General features: G+C 40.1%; 1 protein-coding gene across 11 annotated transcripts in view; it reads right to left on the reverse strand.

Annotated features, from left to right (window-relative positions):
- Window positions 1-22,644, reverse strand: part of ZNF438 (zinc finger protein 438) — a 239,376-nt gene that overhangs the window by 208,822 nt on the left and 7,910 nt on the right. For 2 of the 11 annotated variants that reach the window (XM_066386890.1, XM_066386888.1), the window contains exon 2: window positions 17,087-17,138. The exons of the other annotated variants lie outside the window; for them this stretch is intronic. The gene's annotated coding sequence lies outside the window, so the exon portion shown is untranslated. The remainder of the gene's footprint in view (window positions 1-17,086; window positions 17,139-22,644) is intronic. 11 annotated transcript variants of the gene reach the window in all.

Raw genomic sequence — 22,644 nt, forward strand, 5'->3', positions numbered from 1 at the left:
AAAAAAAAAATATATATATATATATATATATATATATATATATATATATATATATATATATCATATGACCTCACTCATTTGAGGAATCCAATGAACAAATGTGAACTGAGGAACGGAATTGAAACAGGGGAGAGATCAAAGGGACCAGAGGAAAACAGAACAGAGGGCAAGGAATGATAGGATGGGAAAAACCTGAAGGGAAGGGCGAAGGGCGCAATGGGGAGGGAGGAAAAGGAGATGAGGAGGGGAATAAGGGGGAGGGGTGATGCATTCGGGGCAACACTAGAATCTAGGTAAACACAATAAATTAAAATCAATCAATCAATCAATCAATAAAAAGTGCATTTTTTACACCTAAGTTTTTGTAGTTTCATTTTAAGTAAAGAAAGTGCAGTTTTAGTTTTGTTTAAAGTAAAGAAAATGCAGTTTTAGTTTACATTTAGTGCTAAGAAAGTGCAGTTATTAGTTTACTTGTCTACAGTGCCTGCATCCCTTCCTCACTCCCTCCTCCTGCACCATTCACCTCCGTTAGCCGCACTCATCTGTCTCCACGGTAAGAATATAGTACTAAATAACGTGGGTTTTTTTTAATTTCATATATTTTGTTATGCATTGGTAAAGGATACATGTGTGTTTCTTAATTAAAACCATGTCTTTTTTTCATAATTTAGGATGGTTTGGGGATGTTTCACAGGGTTTGAACGAATTAAATCTACTTCAGTTATTTTAGGTTCTTGTTCTTAATAACTTTGAATATTTCTTGCCATTCTCTTCTGGACTCAAGTGTTTCTGTTGAGAAGTCCTTATAGGGGCTCCATTGTAGGTGATAGCCTTTTATTCTCTAGCAGCTTTTAATATTTTTTCATTATCACTTAGCTTTGGTTTTTTAATTATGATATATCTTGGTGTATTTCTTTGGGTTTCGCTTTAATGAAGTTCTCTGTGCTTCTTGAACTTGTGAGAGTTTTTCCTGCATTAATTTAGGGTAGTTTACAGCTATGATATAATTGAATAAAGTCTCTATCCCTTGTTCTTTCTCTTCTTCTTCAGGAACCCCTATGATGCAGATGTTATTTCTCTTCATGTTGTCACAGAGCTCTCTAAGAGTTTCCTCAGACATTTTGAGTCTCTTTTCTTTTTTCTGCTCTGCTTCCATGCCTTCATTCAACTTGTCCTCCAACTTGCTGATTTGATCCTCAGCTTCATCCATTCTGTTTTTAATTCCTTCCATTGTAGTCTTTATTTCTGATACTGTATTTGTCATCTCTGACTGATTCCTTTTTAATATTTCTATGTCCTTTTTTGTACTTGCTATTTCTTTATTTAGGTGTTCATAATGACCATCCATTGTTGTTCTAAGATCTCTAAGTATCCTAACAATCATTACTTTAAACTCTGCATCGGAAGTTTGGTTATTTCCATTTCACTCAGTTCATTTCCTGGAGGTTTCTCTTGTGGTTTCATTTGGATTGCACTTCTCTGTCTTCTCATTTTGCTCGTGTGTTTGGGTGTGTTTTTTGTAGAGCTGGTTCAGTCTAGGCTTGGTGTTTTCTGCTCTATTTCAGTTACTTTAAATGGGAGAAATTTGTTTGATATACGAGTTGACTGACTTATGAGCTTGGTTACATAACGAATTAAACTCGTATCTCAAAGTCCCACTGTATATCCACACTGCAGCATTCCTTTTTGTTGTTGAATGGTATTCCACTGTCTGGACATACCACCTTGCTTATTGTATGGCCAGTAGCAACGGCCACCATCACAGCTGCCTGGCCCAGGTTTGCATTTGATTCAGACAGACTGTAATGAAACAATGGAGCCAAGAACTGGTAGGCCATTCGCTTTAATCCTAGCTTGCACCCAGAGGGGCAAGAAATATACACAGTGAGAAAACACTTCCCTTTCCATTGAGGGATCCCAAAGCCACTGACTTATCCAAGTTTCCTAGAATAAAAGTTTCTGCCTCACCAGCCTTATTTACCTCTGTTCCCCATCTCCTACTCTCTGCACAAACTGGCTTCTCCTTCAGCACTCTGCCATACTGGCTGCTTCTCCTCTCCTCCACGTGGTCTTTCTCTTCTCTCCTCAAAGAATGGGCTCCTCTGCCCCATTTTATAGTGTAGAAATCAAAACCTTAAATCCAATATACAAACAAGGAAGTCTCTGATACAAAGCCACTTATCTGAGGTATAATGGGATTCCTCATGAGAGTGCACCACCCCACATTATGCAACAGTCAAGGATGTGGGGAAAAGCTTAGTCTTAAAACTAAGCCTTAGGCTATAAGGACCTGGCCTGCTTACAACTTGTCCCCTACACCCAATGCAAAGTATAAGTAAGCAAACATATATATCATATTTACAAACTTATTTGACCCACACTTATCCATTCAGCAACTGATGATGTCTGGGTTGCTTTTACATTTTAACTATGCTATGAACATTCGTGTACAAGTGTATGTATGTATGCATGTTGTCATTTATTTTGGGTATACACCTAGAGTGGAATTGCTGTGTAACTGTATGGTAACTTTAGGTTTTATTCTTTTAAAGAACTGCCAAACTCTCAGAGCAGCTGCCCACATTCACATCCCCACCAGTCAGTAGGAAGATTCCAATTTCTCTACATCCTCAACAAAGTTTTTACTCTCTCTTAGTCAAATAAGTTTGTAAATATGATATATTTGCTCGCTTATAGTTTGCATTGGGTGTGGGAGAAAGGCTGTAAGCTGGAAGGTCCTCATAGCCTAAGGCAGGGGTCAGGAACTTATGGCTTGCGAGCCAGATGTGGCTTTTTTGATGGTTGCATTTGGCTCGTAGACAAATCTTTAATAAAAAAATAATGTTAAAAATATAAAACATTCAGGCCTAGCGTGCGGAGGACCCAGGTTCGATTCCCGGCCAGGGCACACAGGAGAGGCGCCCATTTGCCTCTCCACCCCTCCGCCGCGCTTTCCTCTCTGTCTCTCTCTTCCCCTCCCGCAGCCAAGGCTCCATTGGAGCAAAGATGGCCCGGGTGCTGGGGATGGCTCTGTGGCCTCTGCCTCAGGCGCTGGAGTGGCTCTGGTCGCAACATGGCGACGCCCAGGATGGGCAGAGCATCGCCCCCTGGTGGGCAGAGCTTCGCCCCTGGTGGGCGTGCCGGGTGGATCCCGGTCGGGCGCATGCGGGAGTCTGTCTGTCTCTCCCTGTTTCCAGCTTCAGAAAAATGAAAAAAAAATATTAAAAAAAAAACACAAACAAAAAAAAATATATAAAACATTCACATGTATTACAATCCATTCATTTCCTACCACTCATGTTCATGGTTGTAGGTAGCTGGAGCCAATCACAGCAGTCCTCCGGGACAACACCAAATTTTTATTGGATAATGCGTAATGTACGTACACAGGTCGTTGTGAGGTCAGGAACTTCCCTCCTTTTAATCAAGTAATCAGCTAGCTAATTGCAGAAGCCCTATTGACGAAGAAGATGGCTAAAAGAAAGAAAGATGAGGAGTATCGTACTTTTCAACAGGAATGGACAGAGGAATTCGCCTTTGTGGAGACAGCAGGTTCTGCAGTGTGTCTAATATGCAATGATAAAATTGCATCGATGAAACGGTCAAATATAAAGCAGCACTTCAACACACGCCATACTACATTTGCATCGAAATATCCAGTGGGGGACAGCAGGAAGAAAGCATGTCAATAGCTACTGTACAGAGTGCAAGCTACTCAGCAGCAACTCCGTGTTTGGACCTAATAAGGTGACTGAAATTCGGCTAGCTTTGCTGCTGCTTTAGCACTTGTGAGAAATGGAAAGCCATTCACAGATGAGGAGTATGCCAAAACATTCATGCTTGATGTTGCCAATGAACTTTTTGACGACTTTTTGGATAAAGACAAGATAATCAAACGAATAACAGACGTGCCTCTGTTGGCAAGAACTGTTCACGACTGTACCATCATGATGGCAAATCAAATTGAGGCAACACAAGTGAAGGACATAAATGCAGCACCATTCTTTTCTCTCGCTTATGATGAGTCAACAGACGTAAGCCATTTATCCCAATTCAGCATGATTGCAAGGTATTGCTGTTGGTGACACACTACGTGAGGAAAGTCTTGCTGTTTTGCCTATGAAAGAGACAACAAGAGGGGAGGATTTATTCAAGTCTTTCACTGAGTTCACTAAAGAAAAAAATCTACTGATGGATAAACTTATTTCAGTGTATACTGATGGTGCTCCATGCATGGTGGGGAAAAACAGAGGATTCATAGCACTTCTTTGTGAACATGTAGAGACCCATCCTAAATTTTCACTGCATCCTACATCAGGAGGCGCTTTGTGCTGAGATGTGTAGCGAGCAGCTTGGTGAGGTGATGTCGCTGGTCATTCGGGTGGTCAACTTTATTGTTGCCCAAACTTTAAATCATCACCAGTTTAAAACACTGCTGGATGAAGTTGGGAATAATCATCCTGGTCTGCTTCTGCACAGCAATGTGCATTGGTTGTCAAGAGGGATGATGCTCAGCCATTTTGCAGCTTGCCAGAGCGAAATCGGACTTTTCTTGAAATGAAAAACGTCGAGCATCCTGAGTTAGCTAACACTGAGTGGCTCCTGAAGTTCTATCTCATTGGACACGACTGGATATCTGAATCAGCTCATTGTGAAAATGCAAGGCATTGGAAATACAGTCTTATGCCTTCAACAAGCAGTGTTTGCATTTGGAAACAAGCTGGAACTCTTCATCGCTGACATTGAAACAGGTCGTTTACTATACTTTGAAAAACTTGGAGAGTTTAAAGATGCATGCACAGCAAGTGACCCTGCTCAACATCTTGATCTCCAGCAGCTAGTGGGCTTCACATCTAATCTCCTATAGTCATTCAAAGCATGCTTTGGGAAAATTTCGTGAGCACACTCATCTTTTTAAGTTCATCACCCATCCACATGAGTGTGCAGTGAAGAGTGCTGACCTGAGTTACATCCCCGGTGTCTCCGTCAGAGATTTTGAGCTACAAGCTGCTGACCTAAAGGCCTCAGACGTGTGGGTGAATAAGTTCAACTTACTGAATGAAGATTTGGAAAGACTTGCACAACAGCAAGCAGAGTTGGCGAGCAAACATAAGTGGGGAGAAATGAAAAAACATCCACCTGCAGACCAGCAGATTGTCTAAACTTGGAACACGCTTCCCATCATATACCACACACTGCAGTGTGTGAGTATTGCTGTACAGACAATGTTTGGCTTTACGTGTGCATGTGAGCAGTCTTTCTCACATCTAAAGAACGTTAAGATCAACCTATGATCACGTTTAACGGATGGAAGTCTCAATGCCTGCATGAAGCTTAACCTCACCACATATCAACCAGACTACAAAGCCATTAGCAAAACCATGCAGCACCAGAAGTTGCATTAATGGTAAAAAGTACTTTATTCATCATTGGTTAGCAACAGTATAACAACATTATTAAAAAGAATTTAGAGGTTTATTGTACTTTAAAGGTGTTGTTCTTACATAAAATGCACACATTTACTTGTATTTAGTGTTAAACATATTGTATGGCTCTTATGAAATTACATTTTAAAATATGCGGCATTCATGACTCTCTCAGCCATAAACGTTCCCGACCCCGGGCCTAAGGCTTAGTTTTAAGACTAAGCCTTTCCCACCCTTTTAATACTAATATCTTTTCAAAACTAAGCTTTTCCCCATACCCTTAAATGTTGCATGATGTGGGGTGGTGCACTCTTATGAGGAATCCCATTTATACCTCAGATGAGTGGCTTTGTATCAAAGACTTTCTTATTTGTACACTGGCTTAAAGGCTTTACTTTCTACACTATAAAATGAGGCAGACTGGGGACACTCTTGCTTGGTTCCTGCCATCAGCATTGCAGAAGAAAGCAGCCAAGATGGTGGAGTGTTGAAGAAGACAGTTTATGCAGAGTTTGTGCAAAGAGAAGTAGATGGGGAACAGAGGTGAATAAGGCTGGGAGGTAGAAACCTTTGATTCTAGGAAAACTCGGATGAGTCAGTGGCTTTGGGAGCACTGAATGGAAAGGGAAATGTATTCTCACTGTGTGTATTTACTCACCCGCTGGGTGTGAGCTAGGATTAAAGGTAATGGCCCACCAGTTCTTGGCTCAGTTGTTTCATTACCATCTGTCCAAATCAAATGTGAACCTGCACTGGTCAAGCAGCTATGATGGTGACCATGGCTACTGGCTTTACACTATCTGTCTTCATTTATAGCCAAGTAGTGACTATGAGTATACTCTTTTGTGGTTTTGAACTGCATACCTCTGTGACTAATGATGTTGAGCATCGTTTTATCTGCTCATTAGTCATTTTGAAGTCTCCTTTGGAGAAAAGTCTACTCAGTTCCTTCGCCTATTTTTCACTTGGGTAATTTACTTTTTTATTACCATTGAGTTGTAACAGTTTTTATAAATATTGGCTACAAGTACATATTCAGATATACAATTCGCATGTATTTTGTCCCATTCTATGTATCTCACTTAATCTTAATGGAGCCATTTGCTCTAAACATATTCTGTGTTGCCATCCTCATTGCACGGGTAAAGCTGGCATGTCATATGGTTAAACAGCTTTGACAACTGACAGACTCAAAAGAATGCTTAAAGTTTTTATTAATTTAAAGAGGCCATATATTGATTTATTATAGCAACATTATGACAGAACATCCAGGATGTCTTCATTCAACCTTGATTCTGATATTGTCAACATTATTTGCACAGCTATATCAAAGATGATTCATTTATTAACTCAAAAAAATAGTTATTGAGTGTTCTGTGCCGGCAGTGTGCTACTTCTAGCTCAGGATGCATCAGTGTGCATAACCAAATCCTTTCCTCATTAGTCTTACAATTTAGCAGTCCTGTACAAAACTCCTAGCCCTAAATCAATTTCTTAATAGCAAACAGTCCAAAGTAAATTTTTATCTTACTGCTAAAAGATTCTCCCTCAACTCAGAAAAATCATTCTGGATTTTAATGCAAGTGATCCTCCTCTTTTTTTTTTTTAACCTAAACTTATTTTGTGGTCCAGGTTGACTTCAGTATTGGCTTCAGTAGGGCAACAGTAGGTTCTTATCAATCCTTTTCATAATGCAGTAATGCTTACTTTGATGATATTTATCAAAATGAAACTTTGACAAAGGAAGATAATACACATATTTATCTTTAACCAGAAAACCCTGAATATTCAGAGTCTATATTATGGCCAAATATTATTATATGCTGAAGAAAGTGTTAAAATAGCTCCATTAAACATAAAAATATCTAGTTACAAATCTGAAAACTTAAAAGGGTAGTTCTAACCTAGTCTATCAAAATATTTCTAACGCAGAGCAGAGGGACTGAATAAACCCCAGAAGACTGAAGCCTTAATTGGCCCAAACAAACTTTAAATTTCTTGGTCTTGTGTTTTTTCCCTTAAAGAGTTTATACAAATGATACAAATCTCAACTGTAACGCATCCAGTTTCTTTGTTATAAAAAAAAAAAATTAGTATTGTTATAATTAAGGTCAACATAAGAATTTGTTGAGAAGGACAAACAGAACGCATGGCTTATAACTGGAAATACATTCATTTTAAATGTGCAAATTTAATAACTTAAATAACAGCCAGCAAGTAAAACTAAAACTCAGAAAGAGGTACCAGACCTGCCTGATGGTTCTGAATGCCCTACACACAATCCTTCATGACTCGGGGGGGTGTGCTGCATTTGGCTAGCGAGGTGCCTAAGGACTAAGAAGGCACAGGCTGTGCAGGGACAACGTGACCTAAGGTGATCCCAGGGATTACCCACCGCAAGAAGGCCATCACAGTTCAGTGCCGGGCTTCTCCACACTGTGAACTGGGAGGCCCAGGGTTGTCTGGAGGTGTCCTGATTTGCTCTGTGGGGTCAGAGAACAGCTATAAGTGGGCAGGGCACTGACTTACAGTGTTTTCACTTTCATCTGCCTCATATACTAGGATTGCATGTAAATTTTCTGAAGGCTGAACTTAGTCTGCAGAGAAAAGGGGCTGAAAAACTGAATCTAGAGGAAGTCTTGGCCAGGCAGACAACAATGCCCATCAGATCTGAAAGACAAAGTGAGGACAAAATGGGAGAATGAATAATGATGAGGAATAGTCAAAAACAGGAAAGGGTGCGGTAGACACCAAGGGTCAGGTCAGGCCTTTATCCACAGAGAAGAATGCCTATTGTGGAGTGGGTGCGTCTGCTTAAAGGAACAGCAATGAGATCCCTCACCCAGAAGCACTTGACTGCTTTAGTCTTAAACTACAATATGCAACTTTCCAGCTACAACCTCTGACTAGTCTAGCTCCCTCGACTCCTTGAGTCCCACTGCCAACCAGTTCTCCACAAAACAGCCATTGTGAATCATCAGAAAAGTTAAGACAGTCACGCCTATGATTTAAACCTTCCAATGTACTTCACATGGCACTTGAATAAAGTCATCTAATTTATGGCAGCCCTAATATAACATCCTTTCTTAATCACCATACCCCTCCTACCACTGCTGCACAGTGCCCTGGCTGCCCCACAGGCAAGCTCCTGGCCAGGCACTGCCATGCTGTTTACTCACCCACAGTACTGCTATGTCCCGACTACATCCCAGTCTTTGCTCAGAGAACTCTTCTTCCTGTTCACAGTATCTAACGTAGAAGATACATCACTCTCTAACTCAGGGGTTGGGAACCTATGGCTTGCGAGATAGATGTGGCTCTTTTGATGGCTGCATCTGGCTCGCAGACAAATCCTTAATAAAAAAAAATAATAACGTTAAAAATATAAAACATTCTCATGTATTACAATCTATTCATTTTCTACCGCTCATGTTCATGGTTGCGGGTGGCTGGAGCCAATCACGGTTGTCCTCTGGGACAACACCAAATTTTTATTGGATAATGCGTAACGTACATGGGTCGTTGTATGGCTCTCATGGAATTACATTTTAAAATATGTGGTGTTCATGGCTCTCTCAGCTAAAAAGGTTCCTGACCCCTGCTCTAACTCTTTAATCTTCCTCATTTTAACATTTTCTTATAATTGGTAATTACATACACACACACACACACACACACACACACACTCATCTATTTTTCTATATCTACATCTATATGTTGTCTTTCTCCCATGTGAAGCAAAATCTCCCAGAGCAGGACTTTATTTTAATCGCTGTTCTGATCTAGGTAGCCACATCACCTAGAAAAGTAGAAAAGTACCTAGAATAAAAATGCTACATATTCATTGAATGAATAAATCATACTTGACCTTCAATATGCTGAAGCACCCAGTTTTTCCCCATACTACTCTGTATTCCTTTTCCTGACCCATCAGCCATGCCCCAAGCTTCACTTCCTATCTACTATAACCTACAATATGATCACCCAGCTTTGCCACTCTCTTGCCTAAACTCTCACCTGTCTTGCCAGATTGCCCTTCGCCTAAATCAATCTAAGGATCTACTTCCTCACTCCCAGACCTCAACTATTCAAAGAAGACTGCTATGAAAAGCCCCAACTGCATGGACTGGGGACTCTGCAAACACATGGCCTCCCATCTCAGAAGGTCCTTCTCACTGCTCCTCATCAATCTTTTGCAGGACTCCCAATCAGCTCCCTCTCACAGTCCAGAATCAATTACAAACTTCCATCACTTTCTTCAAGCTTCCAACTCTCTGTTCCATTCAGCAAATGACATCACCTCCACAGAAACAAAAGGAAGGTTATTAGGTCAGACTCCCTCTGTTTCCTCCACTCCAATGACCAATAACCAACAGCTGACAGCCATACACCCACTCGTACCTCTTTCCTGGCAGTGTGGAGGAAGGTCATCCCTCTTTGCGCCCAAAGCTAACCTTCAACCAGACTCCAGAGCTCAAGGCACCAATCCCACCTCCTTACAAATCTGATGCCATCATTCATCCATCATGCCCTCTACATAATCATCTTATCCTTCTCTTCCAGCTTTTTCCCCACTGCATGAATGCTTAAATCTCTCCCATCATAAACAAACAAAACAAACAAAAAAACTGACACATTCCCCAAACCTTGTGTCTCTCTCTTGCCCGATCCTATTAGTCCCTTTCTCTTCACAGCCAACTGAAAGACAGTCTAAACTGACATTTTTACCACTTCACTCTCCTCCCCAATCAACCAAGAAACCCTCTGAAATCTGGACTTTGCCTGCAAACACAAAACTGCTCTCTCCAAGTCACAGGTGACTTCTTAACCAAAAACCCATTCAGAACGTAATAGAACCATCAATGTAATGTTGGACACCCTTAATCTTAAAATGCTTGTCTCTTGGCTTCAGTTACATTACTCTTTCTTGGTGTTCTACTTTCCTGGGCCTTTCTTCACAGTCTGTTTGCTACTGACTGTGTGACCTGGGCCTGCACATGCGGTACCGCAATGAAAACAATGAAAAGCATGGCCACACGGCCACTGTCAGCCAGGGCTGCCATGACACGGTATGTCACTTAAAGGATAGAAATTTGTATTATCACCAGATCAGGGTGCCAGCATTAAGGCCCTGGTGCGAGCTCTCTTCCTGGGCTGCAGGCAGCCTGTTTTTACTAGCACTACATGGAGGGGATCTCTGGGGTCCCTTTCTCTTCTCTAGGATCAGGGTTCCACCCTTAGGGCCTCATTTAACCTTAATCATTTCTTTAAAAGCCCTGTCCCCAATATAGTCACAGGGAGGGTTAGGGATGCAACATGAATTAGTGGGACACAATTCAGTCCTTAGGAGCCAATAATAACGATCTTGTAAGTCAAGTATGGTAAAACTGAATGTTAGGTAACAATAAACTGTGCCACCACAAGAATTCTAAAGTGACAAATAAAATGGATATCACATGAAAATATCAAGATACAAAGTTATATGTACATATATAATATTATAAAGTATATGCATATGAAATAAAAAGGAATATATCATAATCATAATAGGAGTGATGTTTAAGAGTTTATTTCTGAACTCTTAGATAATTTTAAAAATAAATTTTCATAGAAAGAACAAATAAATCAAAAGCTTCAACTAAGAAAAACACTAGGAACAAATCTAACTTCCTGTTCATTCCCTCCTTACATCACTGCCATCAATATCAAGTAGGACACAGGCTATTCTGCTATAACAAAACCTAGATAGAATATAGTGATGCCAATGAATAAGAGTTGATTCCTCTCTAATGGAATAGACCAGGGACAGCCAAGTGGTCCCAGGAATGTGGACAGTTCTCCTCAGTCCAAGGACTAAGGTTCCTTCTCTCTTGCCCCATCACTACCGAGGGGCACTGCCCTTCTCTGGATGACAGAAACTGGCTTACCTACATCTCCTTCATGAGGGTAGAAGGAAAAGAATATAATAAATAATAAATAAGCACAGTTTTAACACAAGCATAGTTTAGAAGTAGCACACATCACTTCCACTCCCACTCACTAGCCAAAACTTAGACATGTGGCCTCACCTTGCTACATGGAGCCCAAGAAATAAGATTTTCTATATAGGGGCTATACATCTTGCTAAATACCACAGATGGGACTGCATCCTTCCCATTCTGGAAAAGTCTTCTTCGTTCTAAAGAGATAACCCTAAAGCCCCATCCAGTCACTGAATTCAGATCAAAGTCTACAGTCTCTGGGTGGCACACAATCTCTTCAACACATATTAACTTGGCTCCATCTCAGTCTAGTGACCTACAAACAAGTAACTTTTGCCCTCCACCACCACCAGCATCATACTCAACAGACAACAGAATGCAAATAACATGAATGTAACTAAGTCTTCCATTCTGAAAAGAAAAAATGGCAAATACATATTCTTACCAATTATGAAATACTGAGGGACAGGAACAGCAAAGAATCCCTGCTGTACCAGGAAAGCAAGTCCCTTGGTTAAACTCATTTCTGTTCTCTGGAGGATCTCCTTAGTCAGTTTTTCTCCTGGAGCCTGGCTTTGCCTCAAGAAGATTCTACTTTTCCTTTATCCATTCCAGCCATATATGAAGTGCACACAGGCAAATATGTGCTACAAAGAGTCAGCAAAGAGCTGATACAAAACTTCAGGGTCAAGGGTTGCTTTAAAAGTCAATGTCAAACCACTACAAGCTGAAGGAAAACTTCTAGCATCCTTGACAACACAATCCTCTTAAAAATTCAATGAGCCTGTCTTCAGTCAGGGCCATGTGAAAGTAAGCACAACAGATTTAGTCTGGTCATGGGAATTAAGCTTGTCCTTTCTACCCTTTTTTTTCTGGCCTCTGTGGCAGATCCAGCCCTCTCTCAATTTAAGGTTAATGACCTTGGATCTGATTCACGATGGCAAGATTTACCATGAGACAAGGGCACACCATGCGACTTGAGATGGTCCTTCCTACCGGAATGATTTCAGGTTCAACCATCTGATTTGTTTTGGCCAATAAAATCTGAACAAAAGTCACACATGCCACTTCCAAGCTGCTGGTTCTGCATATCTTTTTCTCTCTTCCACAGAATAGTGATGCCCTCAAAAGCCTATTCTTTCAGCTTAGAGGAACAGAGGCTGCGGAGCTGAGTCATGGGCTTGTCATAAATGAGAAATAAACCTGTGTTGTCAGGAACTGAGACTTTGTGTAACTGGAGCTTTACCTAGCTTAACTGACTGGTTCAAGTGGGAAGGTAAATCCTTAATTTGATCTTTGCCTGGACTGGCTTCATGGCCTGGCTAAGAAAATCTAATGGGCTTCTGAGAAGGAAGCTTACCTATTGCTGTTTGGGATACAGAAGCAGTATTTTTCAACCCTGCAATACCCCACAGTACTGTTGTTTCAGTCAGTTCAGAACACAGGCCAGAAGCAGAGTGGACAAAAAATTTTATTCCCTTCCAGCTCTAACCACAAACTGCTAACTGCAATTGTTCCTTCATTCAATCCCCTATTATAGCTCCCTGTTAAAGCAACAAGGGGTAGTCAACTCATCTCAGCAATCTTTCTAACCACTTCCCTGGAGGTACAAACTGGGCAGACATATTGACTGCCCACCAACTTACCAGAGGTGCAGTTTCACCAAACGTTTTGCCACAGCACAGTCACCAGTTTTCTAGCCTATAACACAGTGTCTATATTTGTTTGCCAACCATTAAACCAGTGCCATGCATTTTAGCTTTTTCTTATGGCAACACCCACTTCAGGTATCAATTTTGGCATTAGACAGGATTTGGGGTAAGTTCCTATGATAAAATAATATCAAATACAGTGGCTCAAATAAGAAAGAAGTTTGTTCTCTTCCTTGAAATAGCACAGAGAGAAGCACGTGGCTGGAGGGAGCGTGAGTAGTACCTGGTTCTGCTCCAAAGTGCCATCCAGGGACCAAGGAAGATGAGGGATAGCTCCGCTATACTCATCACAGAATTTACATCTGTGGTTTCTTTTCTTTTTTTTTTTTTGTATTTTTCTGAAGCTGGAAACGGGGAGAGACAGTCAGACACTCCCGCATGCGCCCGACCGGGATCCACCCAGCAAGCCCACCAGGGGGCAACGCTCTGCCCACCAGGGGGCAATGCTCTGCCCCTCTGGGGTGTCGCTTTATTGCTACAAGAGCCACTCTAGCGCCTGGGGCAGAGGCCAAGGAGCCATCCCCAGCGCCCTGGCCATCCTTGCTCCAATGGAGCCTCGCTGCGGGAGGGGAAGAGAGAGGCAGAGAGGAAGGAGAGAGGGAGGGGTAGAGAAACAGATGGGCGCTTCTCCTGTGTGCCCTGGCTGGGAATCGAACCCGGGACTTCTGCACGCCAGGCCGACACTCTACCACTGAGCCAACCGGCCAGGGCCTACATCTGTGGTTTCAATGCAGTGTTGCCATTATAGTTGTTGCCACATTCCAGTTAGCAGTAAGGAGCAGTGGGGTGGGGGAGATAAATAGGGCAAACCTTTATCTTTAAACAGATAAACCAGAAGCTGCACTTACCATTTTTGCTCACATCTAGTGGGCCGAAACCTAATCACATAGCCATACCTACAGGCAGAGGAAGTTCAAGAATACAGTCTCAAAGTACAAAGCCATGTACCCAGCTCGACAAGAGGGGTTTTGATAATAACAGAAGGAAGAACCAGATACTGCACAAGAATTAGCAGTCTTTGCCACACCTTACACATACTATTCTCAATGGTTATCAGACAAGTTTTTTTTCAGCATATTTCAGTCTGTGGTACCCTCTGTGCAAAACTTTCACTGGCTTCCTATCAATTAGCATAAAATCCTCACAAGGGGCTCATGCAGTCTGCTCCCCTCATGACCTCTCTCACCTCATTTTCTACTACTCTCCCCATAAAATAACACCAAATGAAGTAAAGATCTCAAATAGGAAAGGTAAAATTATGATGTTAAAGATAGAAAAAGAAGAATAAGACATTTGTGACTTTGATTGATGAAAGGCCTCAAAAGAATAAAAAAATGGAAAAATTATGATGAAATTATTGACTCTATCAAAATTAAGAACTTGTTATTCAACAAAGTTTGCTATAGGCAAAAGACTAGAAAAATAGGCGTGCAACATTAAAATAAGAAAACAAGGGATTTAATATCTAGTGTACGTCAAAAACTCTGGGAAAATAACAAAAATGCAGAAAACACAACTGAAAATTTAGTAGGAGACAAAGCAGACAATTCACAAATAGTAAAATTAAAGTTATCAGATAAAGTAGAGGATATTCCCACTAAATTTTAATTAAAACTAAACAATGAAAAAATTTTAGCATAACTATGTCCCAGCTATTACAAATATATACTTTTACTAAAAATTTATTTGTTATTTACCTGAAATTCAAATTCAGTAGTATCCTATATTTTTATTTACTAAATCTGACAACTGTAGGTAAAATCCAAATGGCTAATAGTTGAATGAAGAGAAGACAGGCCTCACTAATAATCAAAGAAATGCAAATTAAAACTATGACACCATTTTCTAACCAAATATTAGCAAAGGCTTTTATTGAAGAGTACAAAAACCCTTGTTTTTTCCATTTTACTACAAAAGATCACCTAACCTAAGATTCTTTTTTGAGCAGAGTGCTTAGTGAGGCAATAAAAGCTGACCTATCCACTGCATATGCAAAGAAAAAAAACCACATTTCAAATCCATTATTTCCTACTGTAGATAGATTGTACAAACATAACCCCAGTGACCATATTTAGGCATCAAAGACAACTTTTTCCTAGAAAACTTAAGTACCTATTTATGGATAAATTTATAAAATTTAAATGTTGAGGATAGAAACGTCTGAGTACCATTTGGTAGTTGTAGAGCCAGTAGCCAGGGCTACCATCACAACAGCCTGGCCCATGCAGGTTCGCATTGGATTCGGACAGTCGGTAAAGAAACAGTGGAGCCAAAAACTGATGGGCCATAGTCTTTAATTCTAGCTTGCACCCGGCGGGCAAGTAAAAATACACACTGGGCTCCAAAACCCAGTCACATTCAGTGCTCACAAAGCTACTGACTTATCTGAGTTTCCTAGAATCAAAGGTTTCTAGCTCACCAGACTTATTCACCTCTGTTCCCCATCTCCTTCCTTATCCCAGATACAAACTCTACACAAACTGGCATCTCACTTAGCACTCCGCCATCTTGGCTGCTTCTCCTGGCCTCCTCCACGTGGCCATTCTCTGCTCTCCTCTGCTCTCTCTTCTAATGATAATCTCCCAGTAACCAAGAGCCAACTCCTGTTCTGCCCCCACTTTATATTGTAGCTTCACAATCTCTAATCCAATATACAAAATAGGGAAGTCTCTAATACAAAGTCACTACTCTGAGGCATGATTGGATTGTACCGCCCCACATCAAAAAGGGTGGGAAAGGCTTAATCCCAAAACCAAGCCCCAGGCTACAACAATCCTGCCTGCCCCCAACACACATTAATATCACCTGGGCAACGGCCTCCTCGTGGGCAGCGTAATCTTTAACAAAGTGAGCATAATACATTTTATCTGCCCAACAGTAGTTAAATAACAGCTTTTTAATAAACTATTGATTTTAATAAATTCATAAACAGTATTCATTTTAATACTGGGTTTAGATTAACCTCTTAAGGTTAACTATCATAGCAGGTCAGAAATTTGGACTGCATACAGAAACAAGAATCTGGCTTTCACATAAAAATGCTTTATCTGGTTCTGGCCACTTGGCTCAGCAGTAGAGCATCAGCCTCCGACGTGTGGAAGTCTGGGTTTGATTCCTGGTCAAGGCACATAGGAGAAGCAACTGTCTGCTTCGCTACCCCCCCCCCCCCCATATCTCTCTCTCCCTCTCTCTCTCATTCTTCCCTTCCTGCAGCCATGGCTCAAATGGTTCAAGCAAAGTTGGTCCTGGGCGCTAAGGATGGCTCCATGGCCTCGCCTCTGGTGCTAAAATAGCTCAGTTGCCGAACAATGGAGCAGCAGCCTGGCCCAACAGAGCCTGGTAGGGGCTTGCAGGGTGGATCCCGGTCCAGGTGCATGCAGGAGTCTGTCTCTGCCTCCTCACCTCTCATTTAATAAAATAAAAAAAAACTTTATCTAAATAACTAATGCAGTTTGATCCCAGGTGACACCTGTATGGAAGGCAGAGGTTAGGACACAAAAGCTGGAGGGGCTGCCAATAAACACAACAACAACACCCGTGCTTAGAAAATTATTTTCAGCTCATTTCAAATGTAAATACAGTGTGTACAGTATTTTAAATTATATTTCAATACAAACAATAAAATATACCAAAAACTCACTTTGTCTTTTCTAACTTCAAAGATAAAGAATGCCCTCTGAACTTATTTTAACCCTTTGAGTAGTGAGTTTTTTCCATGCTCGCTGACCCCCAGGAGTGAGGTTTTTTTTTTCAAAAAATGAAATTAGTTCCAGTTCCAGTTTTATTAACTTAAAATCATGTTTGTTTGATAACCAATTTATGGAAACAAGAAGAACATACATTTGCCCTTTTTTAAAGTTGCTTTACATATTTATGAACATTCATGTTACTCAAAGGGTTAAAATCTCCATAGAAAAATATTCTTAAAACTAAAATATTACCCCAAGAGATTAACTTATAAACGTACCTACTTTTTTGTCACTGTTCCGGTAAATAATCATAAATAGCTCTTGATTTCACTGTAAGAAATAAAATATTCTAAAATAAATATTAAACCAAAATATTTTATATAATGGTACTATGATATAGCAGTTGTGGTAAAGTGATTCACAGACACTAAAATAATTCAGCCTACCTTATATAAAAGACATGCAATTCAATCATACCTTCTAAATTGTTGATAAGAATAATTGCTAGTTAACTTTCAAAAAGTAATCACTTCTAGATGTAGCTCTAACAACAGCAAAAAAAAAAAAAAGCCACCCAAAAAACTTTTAGATCTGTAATTCAGCATCCAAGAAAACTAATTTTGGCAAGCATGTGATATGACATTCCCATGAGAGAAAAATAGACATAAAAGTAACATAGCTTTACCATAATATGATATTTAATACATTAAAGTATTTCCATAAGTAACATATTTACCTTTTGAACTATGTATAAAAATAATCCTGAAGCAAGAACCTGGGTCCAAAATCTCATGTAATACTGAGACTAATAGAGATAGACAACAAATGATATTCACTACATGTATTCATTTTTGTTCCAAAAGAAAAGCAAAATCAAATATGTTATATTAGCACAATTGCCAACATAAATGTTTGACATAAATGTGGAAAATAAAAAGCACCCGTTCTTCAACTTCAATAAAGCTAAAGATTATTCTTTGGCTCTTGTCCCAAGCTGGGATCAAGAAACCACAGAACTGATTTTTAAATATGCACCAATCAATCAATCCTTTACCTCTACTCAACCTTTCCACTTAAGTACACAGCTGAGAAAATCAGCCGATTAGGAACTGCTCCTCTTCAGGACCCTCACTCCTCAAAGCCGGCCAGATCCCTCTAAGTTGCAAGTCAGCCAATCCCTAAATTGTCTCACTATGGGGGAGAAAAATTCTAAACCTCAAAATCCTATCTAGGCCCTGGCCGGTTGGCTCAGTGGTAGAGCATCGGCCTGGCGTGCAGAAGTCCCGGGTTCGATTCCCAGCCAGGGCACACAGGAGAAGCGCCCATCTGTTTCTCCACCCCTCCCCCTCTCCTTCCTCTCTGTCTCTCTCTTCCCCTCCTACAGCCAGGCTCCATTGGAGCAAAGATGGCCCGGGCGCTGGGGATGGCTCCTTGGCCTCTGCTACAGGCGCTAGAGTGGCTCTGGTCGCAACAGAGCGACGCCCCGGAGGGGCAGAGCATCGCCCCCTGGTGGGCAGAGCGTCGCCCCCTGGTGGGTGTGCCGGGTGGATCCCGGTCGGGTGCATGCGGGAGTCTGTCTGACTGTCTCTCCCCCTTTCCAGCTTCAGAAAAATACAAAAAAAAAAAAAAAAAAAAAAAAAAAATCCTATCTAAGTGCATCTCTGCCTATTTGGGGGACTACATTCTTCAAGCATAGTTCTCCCTTGCTTGACAAGTATGAAAGTCAGCTTTATTTCAACTATAGTTGAGTAGTCATATCTTCCTTCAATAATAAAATAAATAGTTTACTTGGATATTAGCATTTTTCTTCATGGAGGTATGAACCCTAATATCTAAAACAGAGCACTGATATCCAGGGGATGCTAAAAGAGTCCAGAGGTCACTAGGAAAGTTTGACTTTGGAGCCCACATGAGGTTTAGACATCTGAACTTAGGCACTTGCATTAGAAGTACATCCTGGAAGTTCCATGTCAACATTTACCAGAATTTCATTACCTAGATCTCACCAATCCTCTTTGAACGAGTCATGACACCGTATTAGGTAGCCAGCAGGAAAAATGTCTTCTGTTGTTTTTGTGTTTATAAACCCTGCCGTTTTTGTTTTCTCAAGAGTTCAATGAAGTTGGTACTTGAATTTGTGTCTCTTGGATTACAATCCTACACTAAAATAAAGGCTTTTTATTATTTATTATAGCCTAAGCCTTTTTGGTTGACAGAGGTAAAAAAAAAAAATGACTTGTTATTACGATTCAGTTTTACAAAAAGTTGGGAATCTTCACCTTTTAAGTCTAATTATAATTTTTCTTGCCCAATCACCACTGCACTAAAAGATATCTTTTCACTTCTCCATCCCAGACCCACAATTTCATACTACATATTTTCAAAATCCAGGCAATGGATGTAGTATATGAAACATTAAAATTTCCAACTACATCAAGAATTGAATATCATCAAGTATCTTAGAATAAAATAAATAGATATTCTTTTTGATCTAATGAAAATTACAGTGTGGCTTAGTTTCGTAAGATCTGAAAACCTACATTCTAAAGCCTATCTCTGAAATTAATTTACTTGGGTAAACTGATAATCTCTTCTTAAATTTTCCAATCTAGAAAATAAAATGACAATTACCAGCTCCTGCCATCTCAGAAAAATGATGCACTCAGAGGAAGATGAATTCGAAATGTTTCAGAAAGGAAAATAAAAACCAATCATTGTGTTATTTTGTTTGTTGTTAAAAGTCAAGTAAGTCAGTCTGAGGTTTACATCAACATGGATAAAAAGAGGAACAGCCTCAAAATTGGGATAAAAGATGGCTAAAGAGAATACTATAGATTCTAATTAGAAAATCAGAAGGAAAAACGAGTCCTATTCCCAATGTAAATCCCTCTATCGGATAAGCAAAGTGAATCACGCTGAGTTGGGTGCCTCATACAGATATGTGTACTCAAACACAGCCAAGAGCCATTTCTTTGAACTGCTCTTGGACTTCCTGTTCTCAAAAAGTAAATCTGAAATAACAAATAGTGTTATCTTATAGTTCATCAAAGCTCAGTGAAGTTGCTATTCAAGTCCAATCATAGGAGTATTATAAGCACTGAGTTACCAATTGATTCAAGTGACAACATGAAGTAGGTGTTGAAGGAAACCAGAATGTCTCCCCCAAATACGCACTTTTGACATATTGATTATCTGAATTAAAGGTACGTAAGAAATAGCAGGTGCAAGGACACTCTGACTCACCTTTTTTCTTCCTGAAAGCAAGAGACAAACTCCCACATCAAAGGTACCATCATCACCAGAGACAAGGAATTGAGGAAAGAAAGCTGTACAAACAAATCTTGTTCAACTAATGCCATCTTCCTAGTAACTTCATCACATGCTACCTCTAGCTCTAACACCTTTGTGTTTTCCATTCTTCACAGATGTCTTATATCTTTGTCTAAAATGTATTAAAGCTTCTGCTCTGGTCACTTCTTTGGGACTTCATTCTCCTGTGAAAGCCACCATGTACATGTAAAAGTTTATAAAATGTGTGTTTTTCTCCTGTTAATGTGTCTTATATCAGTTTAAGTTTTAGATCCAGCCAGCAACCCAAAGAGACTTAGAGAAATTTCCCTCCCCTACAGTGTCAAGAGACGTACATAATTAGGTAGGGCAGATGTGGTGAGTTTATTCAGAAATGTCAGATTGATTTATGAGAGAAAGCTAACTAGAGAAGCAGCACGGGCTTACAGAAAATAGTCAAACTACATTATGAGTGGGGTGACCCTCAGTAATTTGCTTAATATCTCTGAACTAGTATCCTCATCTATAAAATAGGAATAATAAGCCCATATCATAGGACTGTCAGGAAGACTAAATAACATATCAGTAACCAGTAACTTTGAAAATGTTCTAAGCATCTTGACCTCTGAGTCCAAGACTGCTTTCGTCACTAACTTGTTATAATATATATGGCAAATCATTTTATCTAAGTTTGTTCCTTCATCTGTCAAAGAGTGAGAAGAATGTATGCTCTATACATTTCATGGGGTGTATGACAATCACTTATGGAAAAATTAATGTGTAAAGTATTCTGAATATATAAACAACCATGTAACTGTAAAACAATTAATTCAATATGTACTAAACCACATGTGATTCAGGCTAACAAAACTGTTAGAGCCCAGGATTATATAATGTCAAAATTAAATTAATTTTACTAAGAAAAATATTTCACAGTTTCTTAAAAACAAACCAACAACTAGACATACTGACAACCAAAAATATTCAAGGCTATTAGCTACAAGAATTATTTTCCATGCAATAAATGATACAAATTAGCTCAGCTTTCCAACAAACAAAAAGCAGTTCAACACAATCTTTTATTTGAGTCAGGTGTTTGCTACTTACAAGGACCACCATATCAATTTTTAGAGAAAGGGAGTGGAAGGTAAGGAGAGACAGGGAGGGAGTTATATATTGCAAGGTTTCATAACATTAGCATAACAAGGGTGGTCCTATGCATTGTAGGATATTTAGGAGCATGCCTGGCCCCGACCAACTAGATGCCAGGAGCAGTGGCCCCCACACACAGTTGTGACAACCAAAATTGTGGCCAGTCACTGCCACAAAATCATACCCAGTTCAGATCCACTGTGCTAAATCCTAGTATTTATCACATTTATCTCTCTATGGTAGTTTAGAATGCAGCTTGAAAACTAGCAATTTTGCAAAATATAAATCAAAAGAATGCTGCTTGTAGGATAGTAACAGCTTAAGAATTATTAGGGAGTTATAGTGAAATTATCCCTTCCATCAGCATGTTTCTAGTTAATCCTAAGAATTTCCTTCTTGGGTATTCTTTTGGGGAAACAACTTGGTTAACATGTCACTAAAGCTTAGTCTTGACCTATGTGGTAAAAAGAAAATCAATTCTCAAGATTTTAAATTCTAAGCAATCAAACATAGAATGAATCAAAATTACTTGCTAATTATTAGTTTATTTAAATATATTAAAATAATGTTAAGTAAAAGTATACAAACTAGTATCTAGCTATTACTACAAACACACTATATATATGAGTTGGAAGTAATATGTAAAAATAAAAAGCAACCACAAGAAGTGGAATTTTAAAAATTATCTTTAGTGATAGTATACACCAATGGTCCCCAACCCCCGGGCCATGGACCGGTACCGGTCCATGGGCCATTTGGTACCGGTCCCCAGAGAAAGAATAAATAACTTACATTATTTCCGTTTCATTTATATTTAAGTCTGAACGATGTTTTATTTTTTAAAAATGACCAGATTCCCTCTGTTACATCCATCTTAGACTCACTCTTGATGCTTGTCTCGGTTATGTGATACATTTATCTGTCCCACCCTAAAGGTGGGTCCATGAAAATATTTTCTAACATTAAACCGGTCCGTGGCCCAAAAGAGGTTGGGGACCACTGCTATACACCATCATAGGGATAGACATATGGTTTTCAATTTCCATATGTTTACATTTGTACTCTTAACATAAGGTAATCATTTTTTTTTTTTTATATTTTTTTTTTTTTTTTTTTTTTTCATTTTTCTGAAGCTGGAAACAGGGAGAGACAGTCAGACAGACTCCCGCATGCGCCCGACCGGGATCCACCCAGCACGCCCACCAGGGGCGGTGCTCTGCCCCCCAGGGGGCGATGCTCTGCCCATCCTGGGCGTCGCCATATTGCGACCAGAGCCACTCTAGCGCCTGAGGCAGAGGCCACAGAGCCAACCCCAGCGCCCGGGCCATCTTTGCTCCAATGGAGCCTTGGCTGCGGGAGGGGAAGAGAGAGACAGAGAGGAAAGCGCGGCGGAGGG

The sequence above is a fragment of the Saccopteryx leptura genome, chromosome 5 (assembly GCF_036850995.1).
Source record: "Saccopteryx leptura isolate mSacLep1 chromosome 5, mSacLep1_pri_phased_curated, whole genome shotgun sequence".
Classification (NCBI taxonomy): Eukaryota; Metazoa; Chordata; class Mammalia; order Chiroptera; family Emballonuridae; genus Saccopteryx; species Saccopteryx leptura.